The following is a 25,960-nucleotide window of genomic DNA, read 5'->3' on the forward strand; positions in this document are numbered from 1 at the left end:
CTCAAAAGCCAGGGACCTTTCTGAGTTTTTGTTATGCAGGGACAGATAAAAGAGGTTTGACACAACACATAGGAGTTAATGAAAGGAGGAAAAATAAACTAAGTTTTGATAGCATTTATATCAGTTCAGAAATTTCAAAACCTGGGAAAATGTTAACTCCAAATATTTTTTAGAGACTTTAAACATGCTAACATGTTAATCTGTTTATTTTGAATAAACAATATCAGACTTAATTTATATATGAATAATAAAACATGCATTTAATTTTCTATAGTCAGAATGAAAGTTAAAACAACAAATAGTTGTGTGATTCCTAGTTTATTTCTTTGCCTTCTAAATACATTTGACAAATCATCTATTCTGTCTGGTTTCTTATCTCAAATTCAATATTTCCATTAAGGGGTTAAATCTTTATTTGGGTCAAGACGGACAATTAAATCATCTAAGCTCACTGTAAAATTTACTGATGTCATGAGTGAATGTGTGGGACATTTGGCTTCAGCAGTCAGCATACGTCAGGGGACTGATATTTTCTTTCATATGCCATCTTTTTAGTCATATAGGATTAGAGGTTTGGAGTCTTTCAGATGCACATTGGATACACAGAGTTATATTAAAGGGATTTCCTTTCTTTCAAGTGTGCTCGGTGATAGGGAAAAATAAGAATTTTTTCAATATCTTATTTTATTGCAAATGTGGATTTTAGGACCATGATGATTAAATAAGCAAGTGAATGAGGTTGAGATTATAAGGTTGAAAGCCATCTCTGCTATTCGCAAAGGAAAGAAGAAGGCAAAGGAGGTGGGGGTGGGGCAGAGAAGAAGGCTAGGAGGAGAGGACATGGCTGAAGGAGGAGATCATGGACTGGCATTCTGATTACTGGAACCAAATGTTTTTGAATGACATAACTGGGTTTGTGCTATAAAATCAGATGTTCTTCTGGTTTCTGAGTGTCATATGTTCACTGAAAAGCATTAGAAATAATAAAAAAATAATTAATTTAATCAGCAGTCCATCCAGTTTCATAATAGATATTGAATTACTAAATCCTGTTTCTGAATTTTACCCCTCTGGTCGAATATAAAATGAATAGGGAAATTATTTTCGCCACTGAAGTTTATTATAGATATTCTCTGAACTTTGCTGCCCATTCAGAAGATCTTACCCTCTCAGTTATTGGCTATGTCTGAAGAGAAGCCTGTGGTGTTGTCATGAAAGCTGCGAAGACCCGTAAGTGAAGGAGATGAATATTAACCAAATACCAAGAGCAAAGCAAATTATGTTTAGATTTGGACCGTGTAAAAACTTAGTTCCACTCATTTACAGTGGCTGTTCAAATTGATGAGCTGAAATGTTTATATGTTGATATCAACTCTGCCCTGGTTGATTTTTATTCTAGGGTATTTGCAGAGTTCCCACTTTCAAATGCACGAAGAGAAAATAATCCCCTTCAGGACATCTGGCATTGTTTTTAAACTATCACTTCACTCAGCCTTTGACTGCTAATTTGTTTTTCTTTCTAACTTGTTTAATTTGGAACAATCTTGTTGTAGTCTTTACAGCCTCTCTGTGGTGTTTCTTCATTGTAAAAAACAATATGAAATGCAATACAAAGTCTTCCACCACTCACTCCATGAAGCATGCACTGTAATATAAAACAGACAGGTTGCCAATGACGGACATCCAATAGCCTATTATTTATTAATCTTTAGCATTGATATAAAAGAAGGAATAAATATATTATTTGGTAATTAACCATATTCTTCTGCTCCTGAATTCTAAATTTTTGAGAGGCCTTGATAATCAAAAATCAATAATACTTTACTTAATTATAAATTCTGGTTCACTTTGAAAAATGGTAGAGATTATTGTATTTTTCAATTGTTTGAAAGGATAAATTGTTCATTGGACTGAACAACGTGTCTTTTTCTCCTCAAATAATTTTATTTCCCCAATCTCTATGTAACCTTTATATTTGGAAGTCGCACACTAGAAACATGGATAATCATGTCATTCATCTCCTGATTGATTCAGATTTATTAATAATGGTACTTATGAGTATTAAAGGTATTTGACTTCCACCATCCACTACTGCGGTAGTTATGCTACTGCCCTATTTTTAAAAACCTAAATTCTAAAATCATTTTGATCAACCTCCAACCATGGACAAATTACTTCATACTTGGCTGTATGTACCTATTAAAAGACATACTATACAGTGAAATATGTCATCCAATGTTTTATCTGAAAATATGTATTCCAACTATAGTAGGTTACCAGGGGGTCTAAAATGCCATATTATTTCAAAATCAAAGACATGTAGTTCATTTTAGTTAATAATTTTTAGAATTCAAGATTAGATATGGATCAGTCTACACTATTAAGTTTATTACATTAAGTCATCAGGAGAATAAGTAAAAGGGTGTTTTGCTTGTGGGAAAAAAAAAGAGACAAAAAGATGTCTGGTTTTCAATTAGATAAAACCTTCAAACTGCTCAAGGTATGGTCTTTATTGATTTAAAAATAAAACCCAAAGTAATACATTATATATTCCTATTTAATTATGTATAAATATGATGGATTTAAAACATTAAGTTAACTTTATTTCTTCTTATTTATGATCAGTTTAACTACAAATATAAGCTGTGCCTTTGCATATCAAGTCCTATATTAAAAGATTATTCTTTTTGAGACTTAAAGAGCACATTTATAATATTTAATTAACTGTAGGAGGACTATTTTTGTAGATTTTGCAATTTGTTTCTCAGTTTAATATAATAGATTTTAATTAAAAATGTAGTTTCTATTCATTGGTGAGTATTGCATTATTCATCACCAGGGTACAGGATCTAACAGATATGTAACATTTTAAAATAGCAGTGTTGTCACATACTTTAGGGGCTCGACATTAAGTAGAAGGTGTTGTTTAATAATAGTAAAGGGAAAGACAAATAATTGTTTTTCTAGCCTAATTTGTTTTTGATATTCATAGTAAAAATCTCCTTTGGCTTCTATGATAAATACATAACATATTATTAATCAACGGCCTTCCTTAGAATATAAAGTAAAACAAAGAACTCTTGCCATGTCCCTAATCTAAAGTAAACCTGGTCATAAGCCAAATTATTCTGAAGTGCCTGCTAAATTTGGATCTTAGAATATTTGCCAAATGTGTAACTTGCCTTAACTGTGTATATTGTACAGTCAAATGTCAACAGTGTAGTTACATTGCTAAAAACCTTGGCTTTCAGCCTCATCTTGCAATTGAGCGCAGACATAACATATGAAAAATACATTTTATATAATCTAGTGTCAGTGGGCATGGTTACTATGATAAAATTAAATATCAACAAATAAAAAATAGGCCTTTGCACTAAAGCCATGCTTTGTCTTTCAGTAATATTAGATGTTAGTGAGAAAAATGTTTTCCTTTAAATGTTGTAAAGATTAAGTAAAGAAACTTGCAGAACCTATTATACTTGTTCTCAAATTTGGAGTTCTAAAACACAGTGTTCATGAATAGGTTATAGAAGTACAACAAAATTATCAGGGACTTTAATGGAGGTTCCATGAGGGAAAAATATATGCGTGTCCATCCAAAAAAGCAATTCTATTATTTTGGGGATGGTGAAACATTGTTTGGAAATGAAAACAATTATGAAGATAAAGCTTTCATCTTTCCAGCCCAACCAGTTAACTTAACATTTTAGACTAAAATTTGGTGCAAAAAGTTGCCATGTTTTCTAAACTTACTAATAGTTAGATTACCTATTTACAAAGTGCTACTTTAATATTTTAAAGCCATATTAAATGTATTTATACTAGCAATTTTTCAGCCTAATTCCAAGGATGATACTCAGGGTGTTATGAATCTTTTCTGAATGCCTGCAAAATTTTGATAGAATAGGCTTTGTATTAGTTTGTTCTCATGCTACTAATAAAGACTTAACTGAGAATGGATAATTTATAAAGGAAAGAGGTTTAATGGACTCACAGTTCCACATGGCTGGAGAGGCTTCCCAATCATGGCAGAAGATGAAGGAAGAGCAAGGGACGTCTTACATGGCAGCTAGCAAGAGAGTGTGTGCAGGGGAATGCTTCTTTATAAAACCATCAGATCTCTTGAGACTTATTCACTACCATGAGAACAGCACAGGAAAGACCTTCCCCCATGATTCAATTACCTCCCCCTAGAAACCTCCCATGACACATGGGAATTATGGGACCTACAATTCAAGATGAGATTTGGGTAGGGACAGAGCCAAACGATATCATTCTGCCCCTGGCCCCTCCCAAATCTCATGTCCTCACATTTCAAAATGAATCATGTCTTCTCAACAGTCCCCCAAAGTCTTAACTCATTTCAGCATTAACTCAAAAGTCCACAGTCCAAAGTTTCATTTGACAAAAAGCAAGTTCCTGCCACCTATAAGCCTGTAAAATCAAAAGCAATTATCTTCCAGATAAAATGGGAGTACAGGCATTGGGTAAGTGTACCTGTTCCAAATAGGAGCAATTGGCCAAAACAAAGGGGTTACAAGGCCCACGTAAGTCTTAAATTTAGTAAGGCTGTAATTAAACCCTAAAGTTCCCAAATGATCTCCTTTCATTCCAAGTCTCATATCCAGTTTACCCTGATGCAAGAGGTGAGTTTCCATGGCTTTGGGCAGCTCCACCCCTATGACTTTGCAGGGTACAGCTTCCCTCCTGTCTGCTTTCACAGACTGGCATTGAGTGCCTGTGGCTTTTCTAGGTGCACAGTACAAGCTGTTGGTGAATCTACCATTCTTGGGTCTGGAGGATGGTGGCCTTCTTCCCACAGCTCCAGTAGGCAGTGCTCCAGTAGGGACTCTTTGTAGTGGCTCCAACTCCACATTTCCCTTCTACACTGCCCTAGCAGAGGTTCTCCATGAGAGCTCCTCCCCTGCAGCAAACTTCTGCCTAGACATCCCAGTGTTTCCATATATCCACTGAAATCTAGGTGGAGATTCCAAAACCTCAATTCTAGACTTTTGTGTACCCACAGACTTAACACCACATGGAAACTGAAAAGCTTGGGGCTTACACCCTCTGAAGCCATGGCCTGAGTTGTACCTTGGCTCCTTATAGCCACAGCTGGAGCGGTTGGGATGCAGGACACCAAGTCCCTCGGCTGCACACAGCAGCGGGGCTGTGGGCCAGGCCCACAAAACAATTTTTTTCTCCTAGCCCTCCACTGCTGTGATGGGAGGGGCTGCTTGGAGGGTCTCTGACATGCCTTGGAGACATTTTCCCCATTGTCTTGGCAATCAACATTTGGCTCCTCATTAGGCAAATTTCTGCAGCCAGCTTGAACTTCTCCTCAGAAGATGTTTTTTTTTTTTCTATCACATCATCAGGCTGCACATTTTCTGAATTTTTATACTCTGCTTCTCTTTTAAACATAAGTTCCAATTCCAAACCATATCTTTGAGAATACATAAAACTGAATGCTTTTAACAGCACCCAAGTCACATCTTGAATGCTTTACTGCTTAGAAATTTTTTTCCACCAGATGTCCTAAATCACCTCTCTCAAGTTCAAAGTTCCATGACTCTCTAGGGCAGGGGCAAAATTTCACCAGCCTCTTTGCTAAAACATAACAAGAGTCACCTTTATTCTAGTTCCCAACAAGTTCCTCATCTCCATCTGAGATGAGCTGCATTTGGTCAAAGTCATTCAACAAGTCTCTACAAAGTTGCAAACTTTCCCATATCATCCTGTCCTCTTATGAGCCCCCCAAACTGTTCCAATCTCTGCCTGTTACCCAGTTCCAAAGTCACTTCTACATTTTAGGGTATCTTTAGAGCAGCATCCCACTACCTGGTACCAATTTACTGTTAGTCTATTTTCATGCTGCTAATAAGGGCATACCTGAGACTGGGTAATTTATAAAGGAAAGAGGTTTAGTTGACTCACAGCTCCAAATGGCAGAACTAATCATGGTGAAAGGAGAAGGAAGAGCAAAGGGACATCTTACGTGGTGTTAGGCAAGAGAGCGTGTGCAGGGTAACTCTCCTTTATAAAACCATCAGATCTCCTGAGACTTTCTTACTATCTCAAGAATAGCACAGGAAAGACCCACCCCCATTATTCATTTACCTCCCACCGGATCTCTTCCACAACATGCGGGAATTATGGGAGCTACAATTCAAGATGAGATTTGGGTGGGAACACAGCCAAACCATATCAGGCTTGTATATATTGGTTTAGGGTAAGAGATGGGGGTTAGAAAATCTAAATTCTTCATCACAGTCTTCAGTAGATTTTGACCCATTCAAAAGCTAAGAATCACTAGTATGTTCCATTCTATTCTGATACTTGGCTGCTTCTATCATTATACTCTTCTACCATTATCCTTCCTTAAAAAGTTATTTTGCTGTAGGCAGATATTCTGAGTAGTTGAAACGAAAGTTTCAGTCTTAAATGTTTTCTCCATGATGTAATTTAATAGTGATCTGGGTAAAACTTAAAACGCCACTTTTAATAGAGTGATACCCTAATAAAATACACTTTCATGGAGCTTTGTTAAATATGTCTGCAACAGTGTGCTACTGTTTTTAAAAACATTTTCTATTTTATATTATACAGATATGAGAAAACTGCCATTCTAACAATTACAATGAGCTCAAATGCCTTCAGTCTTAGAACAAAACCAGATGAAAATTATTGTTACTTAAAAAAAAATAGATCTTTTAAAATGAACTCTTCCTCCCACTCCAAATTTCTCCATTGTGATGTAACTTAAATATTGCTGTTTCTTCAGTAAAAAAATTAAAAAAGACACGTTTTGATTATTTTCATAATTAATATATTAGTAGCAATATTTTTCTAATTGCCATTACTCTTTTGTACTTTGTTATTTTTGCTGTCTTTAACCTAGACATTGGGAAAGAAAATTTTAAAAAATGTTTTTAACAGCTTCTTTAGGAGCGCAGTTCATGCTTAGTACAGTCATCAAAAATTCTACTAAGCTTCACAAACTATTATATAGATTTTTATAATACCTAGTTTCTTAAAAAAGGAATTAGAATACAGAAATTTGGGCTTAAAATATTTTAACTTTTTATTTTGGGATAACTTTAGATTTACAGAAGAGTTACAAAACCAGTGCAAAGAAATCTAGCGTAACTGTCAACCAGATTCTCTCTATGTTAACACTTTACATAATGAAAGAGTTGCTAAAGAAAATAACTCCAGTACCTTTATTGTAACTAAACTACTAACTTTTTTTGGTGGGGTGTGGGGTTCACTAGTTTTCCCAGTCATGCTCCTTTTCTCTTCCTAGCTCCCATCTAGTATCCCATGTATTTATTTGACATGTATGCTATGTTCTTTCTATCTGTGACAGTCCCTCAGTCTTTCCTTGTCTTTTATGACCTTGACACTTTTGATTAGGCTTGTAAGTTATTTTATAGAATGTCTGTTAATGTGCACCTGCCTGGTGTTTCCTCATGATTATACTAAGGTTATGAATTATCGGGAAGGATACTGTCAAGGCGATGTGCCATTCTCTCCACCTCATATCAGTAGATACATGATATTGATATGTATTACTGGTAATGTTAACTTTGATTAATTAGTTAAAATGATACCATGTGGATTCTACAACGAAAATAACTATGCTTCCCTTTATACTTATGAAATATTTGGGTATAATGGGGAGATTCTTTGAGTTTACAAGCATCTTGTTTCCACTTAAACTTTTACTCACTAATTTCAGTATCCATGAGTGGGTCTTGTCTGCGACTGTGATGTTCTAATAGTGATGCTCTATTTACCCCATTTCTTCTACATTTATTAGTTAAGATTCTTTTGTAAGGAAGAAATGTTCCCTCTCTGTTATTATTTACATATTCTGTTTCTTATCACATCAACATGGAATCACGTGTGATTGTGCTATTACTGAAAAAGAATATTTAGAAACCAAAAACTGGGGGTTAAGTGGGCTCATTGCTAGTGGAATTTCACTGCTTTTATTAACTCTTAATGAATAGAGACAGGAAATATATGTATGTGTATTACTGCATGCATTCACACCTATCTGTCACACACATGTGAGCATGTGCGCACACGCACACACACACACAAATTCATTTCAGCACCACAGGTGTCATTCTTCAAGCTATATTTAATTGTTGTTGTTATTCACATTGTTCAGTTACAGCAACAGGATTCTATGAAGTTGGTGCTTTCATTTGGGCTCTTATAGCCTTTCCACATGCTCCCATCCTTTTCTGTTTTTATTTGTTGGCTTTGGGCACTTTCTTAACTTCAAGTAAGAAAGCAATTTTAGTAGCCACAAGATTCTCCAGGCTCACTTTATATTTTCCCTGCCCCTTCTCTGAGATCTTCCATATCTCCTAGAAGTTCTGACTCTTTTTGTTGGAAAATAATATTTAGAAACCAAGAACTGGATGTTAAGTGTGCTCATTGCTATTGGAGTGTCAGTGCTTTTAGTAGTTCTCGGTGGACAGAGACAGGAAATGTATGTATGTTCATTAATCCATGCATTCACACCTATCTCTCTGTTAACACACACATACAGTTCATTTCAACACCATGGGCATCATTCTCTCTTTCCTTCTTTTCTTATTTATAGCTTCTTGGGAAGTCTTTTATTATCAAGAATATATTTGTTTATCTTTTCAACCTTAGTATAAAAGTAAAATAATTTAAGAATTTGTAATCCATTACCAACTAGAATATAGTGTTTGTGTACAGTTTATTTGCCTTTAGCCATACAATATTCAGTCAAAATAATGTTTTTCACAGTTTCCAAGAACAGCTCCCTTCTTCGTTATCCCCTTGAGTGTGGGTATGTGATTCATTTGTAAGACATTTAGATCCATTTATTGCAATCTACATTCCATCTTTCCCCATACACTGACTGGTATGTTTTTAACATTCACATGCAGTGATAATTACTTTTTGTGGTGTACAGTTTGATTTGTTTTGACAAATGGATACAGACATGTACCCACCACAACAATTCCATACAGAAGAGTCCGATCACCCCCAAAATGTTCTTCTGGTAACTTTTCATCATCAAACCATCCCCAATTTTCCCAAATCCTGCAATAACAGATCTGTTGTTTTGTCCATATAGTTTTGGTTTTTCCAGAGTCTTATGCAGATGGAATTATGACGTGTACAGCTTTTGGGTCTGATTTTTTTTGGCAACTAGCAAAATATGTTTTAAGATTTATGCATATTGTACCATCAATAAATATTTTTGTTTCTGTTTTTTGACTACTATTTTCCTTGCAGGGAATATACTAAAAAGAAAATTTAAATCACCCAGGCTGGAGTACAGTGGCAAGATAATGGCTCACTGCAGCGTAAAACTCCTGGGCTCAAGTGATCCTCCTGCTTCAGCTTCCTGAGTAGCTGGGACTATAGGCAGGAGTTACCATATTTGTTAATTTTTTTTTTTAATTTTTAGAAATTGGGTCTTACTATGTTAACCAGCTGGTCTCGAACTCTTGGCCTAATGTGATCCTCCTGCCTCAGCTTCCCATAGCATTTAGATTACAGATATGAGCCACGGAGCCCAGCCAACCTCACTTTTTTTTTTTTAATAATTTTTTTCTAGTGTGCTCCAAATTTAAAAATAAGTTACATTGATTTTCTTTCAAATGTATATGAAGAAAAGTTTTTTTTGTTTCCATTTCACTTTTCGTCTGAGCTATGGTGAACAGAGTTCCAAGGAAAAGGGGATAATTACTAGTTAAGTTGACATTTAGTAACTGGTGTTTTACTGAGTAAAGTTATATTCATGTCCAAAGGCTCTACAGAAATATACATGTAGTTGGAACAAATTTGAAAGCATCATCATTTGTAGAAATGCAGAGAAGTTATTTAGGGAAAGTATTATGTCCAAGCACAATAATCTATGATCAATAATCAGGAACTGAGTTCAAACCCTAATTCCAGTGCTTACTACCTGTTTACCACCTGTGTGGCCAGTGTCTCAATGTCCTCATTTCTAAGGTGGGATAACAATATCTACATCACAAAGGTTATTTTGAGCTTTAAATAAGATACAGATTTTAAAGTGTTTAACATAGTACTTGGGATGTAGTAAGTGTGTAATAAATGTTAAGTATATGTAGATATTTATTTACATATCTCCTAGAGAAAATTCCCTGCCCCAAAACATGTATTTCTAATCTAAATAACTAAATAACTAGGTGATAAATTCCTGAGTATAAGATTAGAAGTCTGCTGAAAGGGGAAGGAGATTGTGGAGAGGACTCTGTTGAGTGTCATCCTCTATAATAGTGTGACCAAAGAAGGCTGTCTAAACTGTGGTTCACATAGAATTTTCCAGTTCTATCTGACATTCCAAAACGAGGGGTCAGAAATGAGGCCCCAAAATAGCCCTGTGTATGTGTTTATGTTTATAAATGGTTGATTTATTACATAGTAATTGGTAAGTTTATGGAAGTATGTAAAAGATATACACAAAAGGCAAATCCACTTTATTGTAAGTTGGACTGACTTTTATTGTGGACGTTCAGTGTTGATCTTTCCTAGATTGCAATAATTCTACCTGTGTGACATCTTTTCTATCTGTACAAGTTGAAACAGTGTCAACAATAAAATAAAAATGAGTATGTGGCTGTTATTTAACCATTTAAATGCATCTCCAGATTCGTTATCTTATTTGATACTTTAACACACATTTACACACACACACACACACACACGCACATTCACACAGAGATCTTGTGAGGTAAGAATGGCAGACCTTGCTAATCTTATTTGACTTTTCTCTGAGCTATTCTATTACCTCCTTAAAAGCTTTCCTGTCTGTAATCTTTTGCTGCTTCCATTCTTCTTACTATTGCTGAATAATTATCATCAAGCATCCATCATCTCTCTACTTCAGAAGAGTTTAATTATTTCTGATTATTATTCTAAGTACCAGAAATAGTAAAAAGAAATAATTAATCAAGAAAATAAATAAATAAAATATGACACATCTTTTCCTCTAGGAGAATATATCCATCTAGATCAATGCCAAAATTAAGTGTGGTAAGTACTATAACAGAAAGATATAGAGATCATCGTAGAAGACAGAAGAGAGAGACATCTAAGTCAGACTTGGCAGGCAGGAAAAGCTTCCTCGATGAAGAAATGTATAGTCTGAATTTTGAAGGCCCAGAAGGAAGTCCAAGATGGTAAAAGGCCGAGCATTTCATTTTCAAGGCATTATAGCTGTAAAGGCACAAAGGCATGAAACACGTGGGGACTGTGGATGGTTCAGTTAACAGAGGGAGATAGTAGTGGAGTGGTAAAAAATGATGAGAGGCAGTAAAAATTCATATGACAACATTTGTGATAAATATAACATTACCTTAAAAGAGTTGGAGAAAATAGATGCACTTTGAGCCTCTATGTAACATGATTGTAATTATAGAAATACCACTCTGAAAATAATGTGGAAGATGGATTGGACATGGGGTATGAGAGCTGGTGAGACCAAGCAGCCAGGCAAAGGGGTGTTGCAGAATTTCAGGATGTAGCAATGAGTGTCATAAGTTGAATAGTATTTATGAGACTGCAATAAAATGAAGGGAGCTAGAAAGAGATAACTCAGAAATATGGGGAGAAGATGGGGATTGAATTCATGAATTTAGGAAACACATCTATGGTGTGGGCTTGTGGGTAAAGGGATGTCTCTTGCATGCAAATATGGATGGAAAAGGAAGAACAAGTGCAAGAAATTAATACAGCACATGTTATTTGGAATATTCTGTGTTTAAAAGTAGACATCTGATAGGCTTTTATTCTATTTTATTTTATTTTATTTTATGATGGAGTCTTGCTCTGTTGCCCAGGTTGGAGTGCAGTGGCACGATCTCAGCTCGTTGTAACCTTTGCCTCCCAGGTTCAAGCAATTCTCCTGCCTCAGCTTCCCGAGTGGCTGTGATTACAGGCACACGCCACCAGGCCGGGCTAATTTTTTTTCTTTTTAGTAGAGATGGGGTTTCACCATGTTGGCCAGGCTGGTCTTGAACTCCCTGACCTCGAATGATCTGCCCACCTCAGCCTCCCAAAGTGCTGGGATTACAGGCATCAGCGACTGTGCCCGGCCTGATAGGCATTTAATATATGTCAACTGCTGGACACAGAGGCATGAGATAGAAAATTGGCGTTTATTAACATACACATGGAATATGAAGCAAAAGGTTTGGATGAGTATACTTAGAAAACTGATGTAGGAAGGACAGAGGACTATAGCTTAAGCTACATTTAAAGAACAATGAAAAAGAAGACCATGCAGGAAGCTGAGGATAAAGGCTAGGTGAATCAAAAGAAATCAGAGAGCAGCAGGATGGCTATCAAGGAAGAAGAGTTTCAAGAAGAAAGGGGGTGCTCAACTTTGCAAAAAAACAGAATTTCAGTCAGAAAGGAAAGAACGATATTCATTGTATAGTCAACATTAAGTCACTGAAGGACTTAAGAAGAGCATTTGTATTGACATATGGCTGGTGTTGTGGACTAAACTATTTCCCTTAAAATGTGTATGTTTAAGTCCTAACAGCTAGTGCCTCAGAATGTAAACAATTTGGAGATAGAACTTTGGTTAAGCAGGACAAAAATACAGTCACATAGAAGGAATAAGTTTTAATATTTGATAGTACATTAGGAAAATTATAGTTAAGAATAATTTATTGGATATTTCAAAATAACTAGAAGAGAAGATTTGTAGTGTTCCCAAAACAAAGAAAAATGTTTTAGGTGAAGCTGGGCACAGTGACTCATGCCTGTAATCCCAGCACTTTGGGAGGCTGAGGAAGGTGTATCACCTTAAGTCAGGAGTTCAAGACCAGCCTGGCCAACATGGTGAAACATGTCTCTACCAAAAAAAGTACAAAAATTAGCCGGGCATGGTGGTGTGCACCTGTAGTCCCAGTTACTAGGGAGGCTGAGGCAGGAGAATCACTTGAACCCAGGAGGCAGAGCTTGCAGTGAACTGAGATGGCACCGCTGCACTCCAGCCTGGGCAACAGAGTGAGACTCCGTCTCAAAAAAAATAAAAGATGTTTGAAGTGATGATGGATATCTTAATTACTCTGATTTGATCATTACACATTGTATACAGGTATGAAAATATCACATCTACCCACAAAATCACTACAAAACTAAACAAAAAGGTTAAATGAGTTGTTAGAGTGGAACCTAATCTAATCTGACTGGCGTCTTTATATGAAGAAGGAATTTGGACACAGAGGGACACCCTGGGTTGGTGAGCAAAAAAGGAAGACCATGTAAGGACACAGCAAGAAGGTGACCGTCTGCAACCAAGGAGAGAGGCCCCAGAAGAAAAAAAGACACTGCTAACACCTTGGTCTCAGTAAGAAAATTAATTTTGGCCAGTTGTGGTGTCTCAGGCCTGTAATCCCAGCACTTTGGGAGGCTGAAGCAGGTGGATCACGAGGGCAGGAGATCGAGACCATCCTGGTCAACATGGTGAAGCCCTGTCTCTACTAAAAATACAAAAATTAGCTGGGCATGGTGGCACGTGCCTGTAGTCCCAGTTACTCTGGAGGCTGAGACAGGAGAATCGCTTGAACCCAGGAGGCAGAGGTTCCAGTGAGCCGAGATCGTGCCACAGCACTCCAGCCTGGGTAACAGAGCAAGACTCCATCTACAAAAATAAAAATAAAAATAAAGAAAGAAAGAAAAGAAATTTCTCTAGTTGAAGTCACTCAGTCAGTGGCGTTTTGTGATGGCAGCCCCAGCAAATTAATTAACCTGGGAAGGAGGCAATTTTATGAAAAGATGAGGACTAAGTTGGAGCAATGAATGTGGGTCACTCTTATAAGCTTCACAGTTAAAGGCAGCATTTTTTAGAGTAGAGAGAATTTTGTTGTTGTTGTTGTTGTTGTTGTTGTTGTTGTTAAGATGAAGTCTCCCTCTGTCGCCCAGGCTGGAGTGCAGTGACGCAATCTTGGCTCTCTGCAACCTTGTGCCTCAGCCTCCTGAGTAGCTGGGATTACAGGCGCTGGTCTCAAATTCCTGACCTCAAGTGATCCGCCCGCCTCAGACTCCCAAAGTGCCGGGATTACAGGCATGAGCCACTGTGCCCTGCCAAGGGTAGAGAGAAATTTGACGTGGAGAAACAGCTTTAGGGTTTGTTGGCTGGTTTCGTTTTGTTTCAGATAGGAGACAAGTGAGCATGTTTATACACTAAACATGTTTATACATATTTTTAAACACTAAGCATGTTTATACAAATGTTTATACACTAGTGAAGAAGGACTTTTTAATGCCCTAAAGTTCTAAGAAACCTCAAGAAGAGGCTAATAACTCATGCATTTCTTCATTTTGGACCAAGACACTGGTACCAGCCATATAGACAGCAGTAGGAATCATTCAGGGGATACAAAGGTAAGTAAGGTACAGATATTTCACTCAAAGAACTTTCTCTGCAATGGAGAAAACAAACACATAAGCAGTATATTACAGAGCAGTAGAAGGACTGTTAGGTTAAAACATACAGAAACATCTGGAAGAAATGACTACACTGGCCAGATGTGGTCTAAGAATGTTGTTTAGAGTAGGCTATACCTGACCTGAATATTAAAAGACAATAGAAATTATTCAGCAAAAATAAATAAGGATAAGGTTAATAAGAAAATGATAAAGTAAGTTTAGTAGCTTTTGCAAAAGCAGGAAGGCAAAAGGATAGCATAGAACAATACTGTTAAGAAGATGTGCTTATTCTTTAGTTAGAATGAATTGCTTCTTTTATTTTCTCACACACTAAATTAGTTTAGTTTGACTGAATTAGTTTAACTAAAGTGTGTGGGGGGGGATTTAATAACTACCCATTTGCAATAATTTTGCAATAACTATTTGCTGCAGTGCAAAACATCACTAATAAGATCTATATTGATTTGGGGTCCAGAGCATTTAGTTACAGGAATATCATAAAGGCTACCAATATGTTAGTTTCCTACTGTACACATTACAGCAAGTTTAGTGGCTTAATACAAATTTATCTTATAAGTGTGCAAGTTAGAAGTCTGAAATGGACCTCATTGTTTTAAAAATTGAGGAATCAATAGGACGGTGTTTCTTTCTGGATCTTCTAGGACAGAAATGATTTCCTTGACTTTTCCAGCTTCTTGAGGCTGCCCACATTCCTTGGCTTATAGAAGTCTTCCATCGCCAAAGCCAACAACAGCCTTTCAAGTCTTCCACTTGTTGCATCACTCTGATACTGAATCTTCTGTCTCCCTCCAAATTTAAGAAACTTTCTGATTATATTGGGCCTATGTGGGTAATCCCGGATAATTTCTCCATATTAAGGTTGCTAGCATAGTCACAGATTCCAGAGATTGAGAGATGAACATCTTCGGGAAGCCATTATTCTGCCCATCAAAGTATGTGCTGTGGTCCTGAAGATTCAAATTCAATCTACATGCAAAATACATCCACCTGTCTCATCATCCCCAAGAGTCTCAGTATCTTACAGAATCAACTCGAAGTTCCAGACATCTTTTACTTCTTATCAACTCTACTATATGGAGAAGATTTTTGGAAGTAAAGGATGTGTGAAATTATTTGTATATTTTAATTATTTAATTGCATGTATTTGATAACAATTTAAATGACAACAATTTTGGTCAATGTAAAAGAAATGTTTAGTTTAAGTCTCAAAACTGATGTTACGAACATTGTTATGTTCATAAATGAGGGTAATAGACTAAAAATAGCGAGTACACTCTATTAGTATCTCCTGTGGACATTAGTATCTCACGTGGATCAATTGGGAAATCATTATTCCTACAATAAATTTTCAGAAATAAATCTGAAAATAAATCATGAGTTGTATCACATCATCAGTGTGCACATTTATGGAAATGTAATAGAATGGCCATAGAATATAGGTTATGCTTATAGAATTCTACTCCAGGAACTGGAAAATTTACAGCTGACTAAACTTATCACTGAACTCAAGAAATAACACCTTCAGATATTTTCCATGAAGTTTTACTCAGAGTTTACCACAGGGCTTAAAAGACTACTGAAACTACACTTGGAGGCCTTAATATTTTTGAAAGAAGGAACATTTTATAACCAGAAAATTAAAAATAATATTATTAAATTTGTGATCAATCTATAGACATTTACTTACGGCAGAAGGGTTGCTTGGGAAAATGATTTATCTTCCATCATCGCATATTAATAAGAAACCAGAAAATAGCTTCCTTCTGCCAATCTTGACTGCTAATAATAATTACGATAATTTGTCTGGTCCCAGTTGTGGGAGGAACGCCATGATTTCTTGTAACTCTCTGTGCAATGTCATCAGCTCTCTTAAAAACCCTGAAACTTGTGTGATATTTCATTTTTCACATTCTCTTCCTTACCCAAAATTACTATAGCAGAGCTAGGTTTCAATCTCCAGTTTTTCTAATTCAAAATCCTATACATTTTTTTTCACTTGTCTCAACTTGAAAAAAACAGCAATGGTAGATGTTTTCCAGGGAAACTGGCATTTGTAGACATTGCAGCCAATTTGTGTGTGTGTGTGATGTTACATGTCCATTCACAAGTGGACACAGTTCATGTTTTCACTCAGATGCCCATCTTTAACTCTTTATCCAACTTCAATTGCCTTGCCTGTCTCTTTACATTTTAATTGATCAGTAAATACAACCAATTCTGATTTTGAAAATTGCCTCAGCCTTTTCAGGTCTTCATTTCCTCTGTTATAGAGGAATATCATAGAGGTAAAGTGCTAGTTTCCTAACAACATATTAAAGCTACATACAGTCAACATGACTTGTTGATACTGACCTTGGTCACCTAGTTAAGGTGGTGTTAGGTTTTTCTGCTGTAAATTTACTATTTTTCAACTCTTTCCATATTGCATCCTTTGGAAGAAAGTCACTATTAACAGCTCATACTGAAGAAGTGAGTTGTTTTGATTATTTGGTATTCTTCTACAAGGCAGATTTGTTTCTTCTCTACTATCTATTCAATTGTGTATTGATATCTGTATGGACTCAGACATTGATTTTATAATTTGGAGCATATTCCAATGCTACTTTGTTTACTTTGTTGCCCAAATTGTTCTAGTTGTGGACACTTGGAGCTTTTTCAGTTTGTTCCTCGGACCCTTTGACATGCCCCCATCATTGTGGCTTTTCTTTTCTTCCTTTTTTTTTTTTTAGGACTTTCTGGCATTATAAGATATAGCTCTAGATTCAGCTTGCATATTTCATCTATTTTTAAGTTATTAAATAGCGTTTACTTTGTGATCCCATTTGGGGAAATACATGGAATTCAGATGCCTATATTATAATATGGAATAATATCAAACATTAATAGTGGTTATGCTATCTCTGGGTAATCGTACTATTAGTGATTTAGTTTTTCTCTTTATGCATCTTTATTTTTATTATGACATATTACTTGTGTTAGAAATCAATAATATTGGATGATCAGAAAGGAAATAAAAATATTCTGAAGGCAATAATAACTTATTTATAAATCAGTGAAGCCTGTGTCTCTAGACTGACAGGACACGAGGCAATTTTAAAGAGTGGCAGGTGCCCTCTACTGGTCAGCTGCTCAAACCCTCTATAGACCAAGAGCTGCATCCTTAAAAACAAAAGCCCACCATTTTCTCAGCACTGATATCTCAGGAGGTAAAAAAGTACTTGGGCTTTTGCTAGAGATTACATAGCTACATATCTGAGGGGTCACTACGTGAACTTAAAAATTGACTCCTATAAATGTGAAGTCTGTACTGTGGATTGTGAATTAGAAATGGATATGTGTGAGAACAGGCCTAGAAAAATATCACACATGCTGACTTGCCAATGTTGGACCTCTTGAGTCTAATCTACAAAAAAATCTCCTTGGATGAGAATATTTTGTTCATGACCTCTCTGCTGAGAATGTGACCATGTCTGCTACAGAGCTTAAATAAATAATGCTGAGACTATTCATTACAAAGCTCCCAAGGGAAAAAAAAAAAGCAATTTATTTTATGTACTACCTTAATTAAGTTTAAACTGCCTAGTGTGAATTTTTGATGAAGAACAAAGACATAATAAGTGATTTTGCCTAGGGAAGCTCATGTGCTGAGTCAATACTTATTGAGCACAATTCTCTTTTATATTAGATGCTGCTCTAAGAAGCTGCGTGCAATACAGCATCAGATGTTGCAGAGCTCTGCATATGGGGGGCTTGCACTTGTGAGCAGAAACAAACAATAGGCAATAAACTTGATAAATGAGTAAATGACTTGATTGGTAGCAGGCATAAAGAAAACCACAGTGTATTAAGGGCCACCGGGAGGAGTAGGGGTGGAGATGCAGCCAGCTTGCTGTACTAAGAGAAGAGACAGAGTAGGCCTCTTTAAGAAGGTGATGTTTGAGCAAACTAGCAATACATAAACAAATAAACCTTAAAATTCTTTTTTTTAAATTCTGAGAGTCATCTTTTATATAACAAACTGTAGTTATTTCTAATTCCTCCTAGGATAAAATGAAAAAAATTTAAGGAGGCCTCCAGGGCTCTGTAGATTCCAGCCTCAGCTTGGTTCTCCAGCCCATTTTTAACTAGCCCCTCTTTTTGTTTACTCTGTTTCAAGCATATTGATTTTTGTTTGTTTGTTTTACTTATTTTCTTTAATGACCAAAGCCATTCCCAACTCTGAATCTAAACAACTTTTTCCTCTGCCGGGATTCTGCCCTTGCCACCATTCCTACCCTTTAACTCTCAATTGAAATACCATTACCTCAATAAAACCTTTTCCGGGTCACACCAACCATCTCAAACTAACAACTCCCTGAATTTCACCTTCCAATGTTACCATGGTTATATTTAAATTCCTACTTAGTGAATTTTGTCTTCTCCCAGCCTCTAGCCACACTCTACTCCTGGACCGGAAGCATTTTGAGATCAGGGGCTTCATCTTGACTGTCTTCCCAGCACTTCATATGGTAGCTCATAGTAGTCGCTTAATGGATATTTGCTGAACAAATGAGTCAAACTTTTTGTTTAGTTCCCTGCTGCCCCATATGGATAACCTTGATTATCTGAACATTTAGGGGAAATCTCATGGAGGCACCCTTTTATAGTACAGAATTTCCCTCATGCCTTCTTTGCTACGAGGTAAATTTAAATCATGGGTGCAAGGAGTCAGACATGACAGAGGCAGAGATTCTTGATTCAACAAGTGTGTATGTCTATTTTCTCTTAGAAGCTCAAATTTTTGTATGTTCCACACTTTATATCACGCACAATGATGGAATTATGGGAAAGTGAAACATCGTAGTTTTGATTATAGTGGTGATTAATTTGGCACCGGTCTCAAAGCCGAAAAGAGAAAGGGGGAGAAGAATGGGGAGAGCCCCTGAACAGCTGATCTATGCTGCCAAAAGACGCAGCTTCTCAAATTACTTGGAGGAGCCAGAGATCCCTTAAATAAAAGGAGAGGTGTCTAGGTTTGTGCATTTAAAGAGACATATTTCTTTAAAGCAAATTTTTCAGCACTGACTACACATTAGAATCACTAGGAAAGATTTTATGAATACAGGATATACAAGTCATACCCTAGGTCAATTATATCAGAATCCCTAGGGCCAAGACCTAGGTATTGATGGTTTTTAAAAATTTCTCAGGTGTTTCTAATATACAACCAAGGTTGAGGATTACTGATTTAGATAAAAGCAATTTACTCTGTTAATATGCAAATATCTCTAGATGAGGATATATATATATGTAAACAGTTTAAATATAATACATGTAATACTTATAAATAAATTAAATAGAAATTAAATAAAATGAAATATCAGATTCTTTCTAGTTTACCTGGTCAGTAAGAAAATGTTTTTGATGAGGCTAGACAGGGCGCTAGTGGGGGAGAGAAAGTTCTGGAGCACTCTTTCTCAATTGGGTAGTGAATGGCTGGGAAGGATTAGGAGAAGTTCTAGGATATTAGTACTTTAAAAGAAAACGGGGCAGAGTATGGAGGGGATGTGGACAGAAAAACTTGAAGTTAGAGATGACCATGTGTATTTCAACATTCCACAAGTATATCTAGGTACGTACTGAATCCCAAAGAGAATGGGGCTCTCAATGTCCACAGGCTGGAGAAAAAAATTTTTGTCCCCAAAGGGTCTGAGAGAGAGCAGGGAGTAAAATTGTATAAAAATCTGTTTGGGAGAAGAAGTCATTGGGGCCATGATCATAAAGCTAGAAACAAACACCTTCAATTTATGTAATAATTAATAGCAGTGACACTGTGCCTGTAAAGCAAATAGAATTGGATGCAACACACACACAAGATGGTGAAGCTTGTTTTGAGAAATCTATGCCTCACTGAATTTTATATTCTTGAAAGACATTTTCATCAGTTTAGATACTTGACTTCATCAACTGATTGACTTTCACTTAAATGTTACTCTTAATGCAGACTCTAACCAAAAATTATGACCATGTGGACTTAATTAAGTCTAAAGTGTTTAAAAATTATTTCAGACTCGAATCATCTACTATATTGTTCATACCAGTAATTATGATTAGGCAGGAAATTTAAGAAGACTATTGGAATATGAGAAGCAAGGAAGGTAACGTCTCCCTTATATAAAATAAATAAACTTGGATTTGAGATTCCCTAACTGTGGACATAGCTAGTCATTTTGATAGAACAAGTTCCAGTTCTGCCACACTGGCATTCTTGGTAAGTACCATGTATATAGCTTTTAATTTTGAACAAATACTCTGGTAGATAACAGTTGCTTCTCATGCCAGTTCAATTGAATTAGACCCAACTTGGCTTCATAGATGCAACTGAGGATTAAGGATGGCAAGATCTCTCTGACATCCTCTGTTCTTTAATGTTGCCTAAGAAAGGAACATGGGGCCAGGTGTGGGGGCTCACACCTCTAATCCTAGCACTTTGGGAGGCTGAGGCAGGAAGATTGCCTGAGCTCCAGAGTTCGAGACCAGCCTGGCCAACATGACGAAACCTCGTCTCTACTAAAAATACAAAAAATTAGCTGGCCATGGTGGCAGGCGCCTGTAATCCCAGCTACTCAGGAGGCTGAGTCAGAAGCATAGCTTGAACCCGGGAGGCGGAGGTTGCAGTGAGATGGTGCGGCTGACCTCCAGCCTGGGCAGCAGAGCAAGACTCTGTCAAAAAAGAAAAAAAAGAAAGGTACATGGCAAGCCTACATACCAGGTGTATTTTCCAATAGTATTTCTAACTTGAGGCAGCTGAGCTCACATTGCACATAACAAACTTATGAAAATGACAAAATGGAAGCTGAACTCAGAGACATCAGGAAACAGATACTTAAATATTATCAGACCTTACTCTCCATCCCATATCTGCCTCTCACTTGCTATCAGCTTGACCATTTTCACCTTCAGAGGATAATGATAATATTTACCTAATTTAATGTCTCTTATTACAATTGGGTCAGATGTTTTATGCACTTAAAAACTTACTGGCATCCATTTCATGCAACAAATTTAACACCAGATTGCCACTCAAAAGAAAGTATCAATTAAACTGGAATATCTCAGCATTGGCAATACACAGATCAAACAAAAGCACAAAATAATTTGGCTTACACTCTCTGCCTGTTAAAGTAACCAATGAAACTATTTTCCTGGGGAAGCTTTTCAAAGTATTTAGCCTGTCACAAACTGGCCCTTTGAAACTGTATTCCCAAAGACAAGCTGTAGAACCCAGACGGTCATTGAGAACTGTTGAGCCTGGAGGGTGAGAATTTGTGTCCACCACAGTCAAGAATCAGAAAGGAGGATAAGATGAGGAGAGAGAAGAAAACAATAGGTAAAGTCTGTGTAGTATGGAAGGGTGTTTCCAGAGAATATTGAAGAGCAAAGGAAACACAGGGATGGATGCTGGAGGCCACTACTATGGACTGAATGTGTCTCCCCAAAATTCATATGTCGAAATCCTAATGTACAATGTAATAGTAATTTGAGATGGGCCTTTGGGAGGAATTTGATCATGAGAGGAGATTCCTTATGATGAGATAAGTGCCCTTATTTTTTAAAAAAGGACAGAAAACAGCTTGCTTCTTCTTCTCTGCCTCTCTCTCTCTGTTTCTCTCTCTCTCTCTGTTTCTCTCTCTCTCTCACTCTCTCTCATTCTCTCTCTGTCCCACATGAGAAGACAGTGGGAAGATAGCCATCTATGGAGTGGAGGAGTACCCTCACCAAAACTGTTCTCAGATGAGACTGGAACCCTGATCTCAAACTGCCATCATCCAGAGCTATGAGAAATGTTTGCTGTCGAAGTCACCTCGTCTAGGGTAATGTGTTACAACAACCCAAGCTGATGAAGAAAGCCACTGTCTGATTAGATGGGCTTCTTCTAAGGAATTGGTTTCTTGTTAGGTAATGTACCCTGGTATTAAGATTTGGAAAACAGTGTAAATATTAATTCAAAGTGATTATTTGAGCTGTGCTGGTAACTAGACCTACTAGAGTAATTCTGGTTCAAACAGTTCTTGTGATATGCCCTGCTTATTCTTATAAGGATTGAGAAGTTGACTAAAATTTGTCCATTATTTATTACCAGTGAACTCTGGTATTTCCTGAGGGTATTTTCTCAATCCTACTCGTTCCTTCCAGGCCTCTGCCACTTGCTCAATGTAGTATCCCAGCTCTCTGTCGCTTTCCATGCCTCACCTCATGACGCTGCTTGCTAGTTCAGCCTCCCTCCTGGCATGGGCCAGACAGCAGCATATTCTCCTTACCTGCTGTCATGAAAGCTGTAATAACTGCAATGCCCAGTGCAAAGCTACCTAAACCCAGGAAGAATCTGGCCTCCCCAGTTACTTTCAAGGTGGGACTAGGTAACACAGTCCAGAAATGTTGAGGATTTCAGACCATTAGGGTATATTTGGCCATTGAGAGTCAGAAGAAATTGAGGAGCCAACAAATTATGTCTTCACGTTTACTCACTCTCTCCCCCACAGGATCACTGTGGAGAAGGTGTTTTCATTGGCCTCTGCACAGACACCCTGCATCACTCGTTAGTCAGTCGAGCTTCCTGGGGCCAGCTCAGTAGCATGCCAACTTGTATGTGATTTTCTTCCCCTCAACCTTAATGACCTGGTACTGCACCCATTCCTAAAGTATTAGCACACAAGCTTTCCTTTAGGCTCTGTTGGTTAGGGGCTCTTTGACTCATTACTCCTTCTACCCCAGCACACATACACTGTTGCCCTGCCAAATGGCATGTTTATTTCAGTGATGTCAGCAGGAACAGACATTCATGTCCAACTATGTTGATTCCTTCTTTTAGTCTATCTTGGAAGTAGCGAAGAATTTCTGCTCTGGGGCCTCTCTTTCAACTGAGGACACACATCAAGACACAGCTGTTGCACCAGAAGCTGTAATTCTGCAGGCCTGCCAACTGGCACATTCCATCATATAACAAGAATTCTTGGGATGTGGAATCCAAAACACTGGCCAGAGACATAGCTTAATATCACTACAGTGGTGTGGGATGGAGTAAATATTAGTACTTGTTTTATTTTTTCTGGTAAGTAGAAAATTGGAAATGGTACCCTCTTATAGTTTCTTGCCAAAGATGGATGTTGGCTTTCCACAAAAGTGTAGAGCTACACAAGCCTTAGGATTCTGTTAAATTAATTCTAAATATCTGAGAAGAGAATTACTAATAATGTGTCATGAATTAGTGACTCCCAAGAATTGAAGTCCACAAGAACCTCAGAATGTGATTCTATTTGGGAAAATGATCTTTTCAGATGCAAGTAATTAAGATCTTCAGATGAAATCATAATTCTGAACTTAGTATGGGTTCTAACTACAAAGACTGATGCCTTTATAAGGAGAGGAAAAAACACAGAGACATAGAGGTGAAGGTCACCTGAAGATAAAGACAGAAATTGGAATTATGCTCCCACGAGCCAAGGAAGGTTAGGGGCCCCCAGAGGTACAAGAAGAAAGGAAGTATTCTCTCTTTCCTTTGGAAAGAGTGTGGCCCTGGCTATATTTTGATTTTGGACTTCCAACCCCTAGAACTGTGAGAAAATACATTTCTGTTTGTTTTTAAATCAGTTTGTTGTATTAGGTTGGTGCAAAAGTAATTGTATTTTTTACCATTACTTTTAATGGCAACAATCGTGAATTACTTTCACACCAACCTAATACATTGTTAAGGCAGACCAAAGTATTAGAGAGACCCCAAAATCAGCAGCAGAAAATGTCAGCGGTCTAAGAGAATGAAGTGAGGAGTGAGAACATACACACGAAATAGGCACGAATGGCAAAAATCTTGATGCTAAATCGTGTTTTTGGATGTTGCATTACAAATACAATGAGCCGTTATCAATTAAATGATGGGCTTGTTGGTACTATTGAACGACATCGGTTTCTTTTACTTGGGTATATTAACTTCCTTAACTCTACATGAAAAAGGCTTTGCATATCTAGAATACTTCATCAGGGAGTCAAATTGTCTCCTGGATATAAACATCAACAAACCAAAACAAGCTTACACAAGTGGAAAGCTTGACATTGTTGAAGAATGAGTGACAGAACCTCAAATGTTTGAATAATGTTTTATTCACAGCTGTTGTGGCTTCTATCTAGTTGGCAAAACATGTAAGTCTAGCCATGAGCTACCTACCCCAGTCTGAGAAAATTATTTTAACATCTAATGGCCCTTGTCATGTCACTCCTCAAGGTTATACATTTTTCCATTGATTTTACCATGGAACCTACAGTTATCAAGAAGTTAAGAAGGGAAATAGATATAAATCCACTTATCTTTAATTAAAATTTTTCCTAAAAATTTTTGATACAAGCTTTTTGTAACAAACTGCCTTTAAGTAGGTTTTTCACAACAAAAGTCTATTCATATTCATTATAATGTTTATTATGAGCTCTATGTTATTGCCTTAATGACAGTTTCTTGATACTGGAGAATTTTCAAATTAGGTAATTTTCAGAATTAGTTGTGTCACTTTTATATGGAAGCACACTTATTTGTAAATAGCTACCTTCACTCAATTAAAAGGGCCATTTGAGTTCATTTCAAACTAACTGAAATGATGATATATTTAGCAGGAGTTTATTGATCAAATGCATGGACATTACAGTTCTTACTTTAATGGCAAATTTCAACTTTTGCAGAATGGGGTTACTTTGCTTTGGTAAACTTTTCTGATCAGAGAACATTGGTTTGAATCTCATGGTATTTTTCAGCAGTTAGGCTAGGCCCACCTCTGGGAAAATGTACCAGTTTTTTTCATACAGCTCATTAAAAAATAAATTTAAAAAGCATGTGTGTTTGGGTACTTTCCAGGGATTGAGTATAAATGCATAGTTTTCTAACAACTGAAATAAATAAACAAGGGACAATAGACACAGGAGTACTAACCAAGCCGCTCCTTAGTAGTGTGACAATATTTCTCTTTTCCTCTTTCTTAGTCTCCAAGTAATTCTATCACATTATCTTTCTAACGCTCACTCCTAGAGTCATGGGACTTCTCTAGTCATGGATCATTATTTCAAAGATGAGATAATTCTTCAGGAATGACTTCCAAAGTGGTTTTGCCTCAATGAGTACTCTGTTGAATCATTAACATAAGGCTAAGCATTTTAAATTTTATGTCTCATGAATTCCACAATGAGAAAGTAAAGGAGAAATTACTTATTGTCAAAAGGAATGAGATTTTGACTATAATAATTATCTTCTCAAGACAAGAGAATAGAATATAAAATTTACATTTTAATAAAAGAAGACAGATACAGAATATAAAGAAATGTTTTATAAATAAGATTTTAGTAAGAATTTATATTTTAATTATATTTTAAGAGAAAAGTAAGATTAAATAACTGGTGATTGTAAATCTGTCTCTTAAATCAGTGTTCCTCAATTATTTTATCTAAAAAAGGA

At 36.7% G+C, this 25,960-nt stretch overlaps 1 long non-coding RNA gene across 1 annotated transcript in view; it reads left to right on the forward strand.

Moving 5' to 3' along the window:
- Nucleotides 1-25,426, forward strand: part of LOC134809235 (uncharacterized) — a 44,369-nt gene extending 18,943 nt beyond the window's left edge. Inside the window, exons 2-3 of the long non-coding RNA XR_010154437.1 lie at nt 22,202-22,425; nt 23,339-25,426. This is a non-coding gene — a long non-coding RNA (uncharacterized LOC134809235). The remainder of the gene's footprint in view (nt 1-22,201; nt 22,426-23,338) is intronic.
- Nucleotides 25,427-25,960: the final 534 nt, after the last annotated feature.

The sequence above is a fragment of the Pan troglodytes genome, chromosome 22 (assembly GCF_028858775.2).
Source record: "Pan troglodytes isolate AG18354 chromosome 22, NHGRI_mPanTro3-v2.0_pri, whole genome shotgun sequence".
Taxonomy (NCBI): Eukaryota; Metazoa; Chordata; class Mammalia; order Primates; family Hominidae; genus Pan; species Pan troglodytes.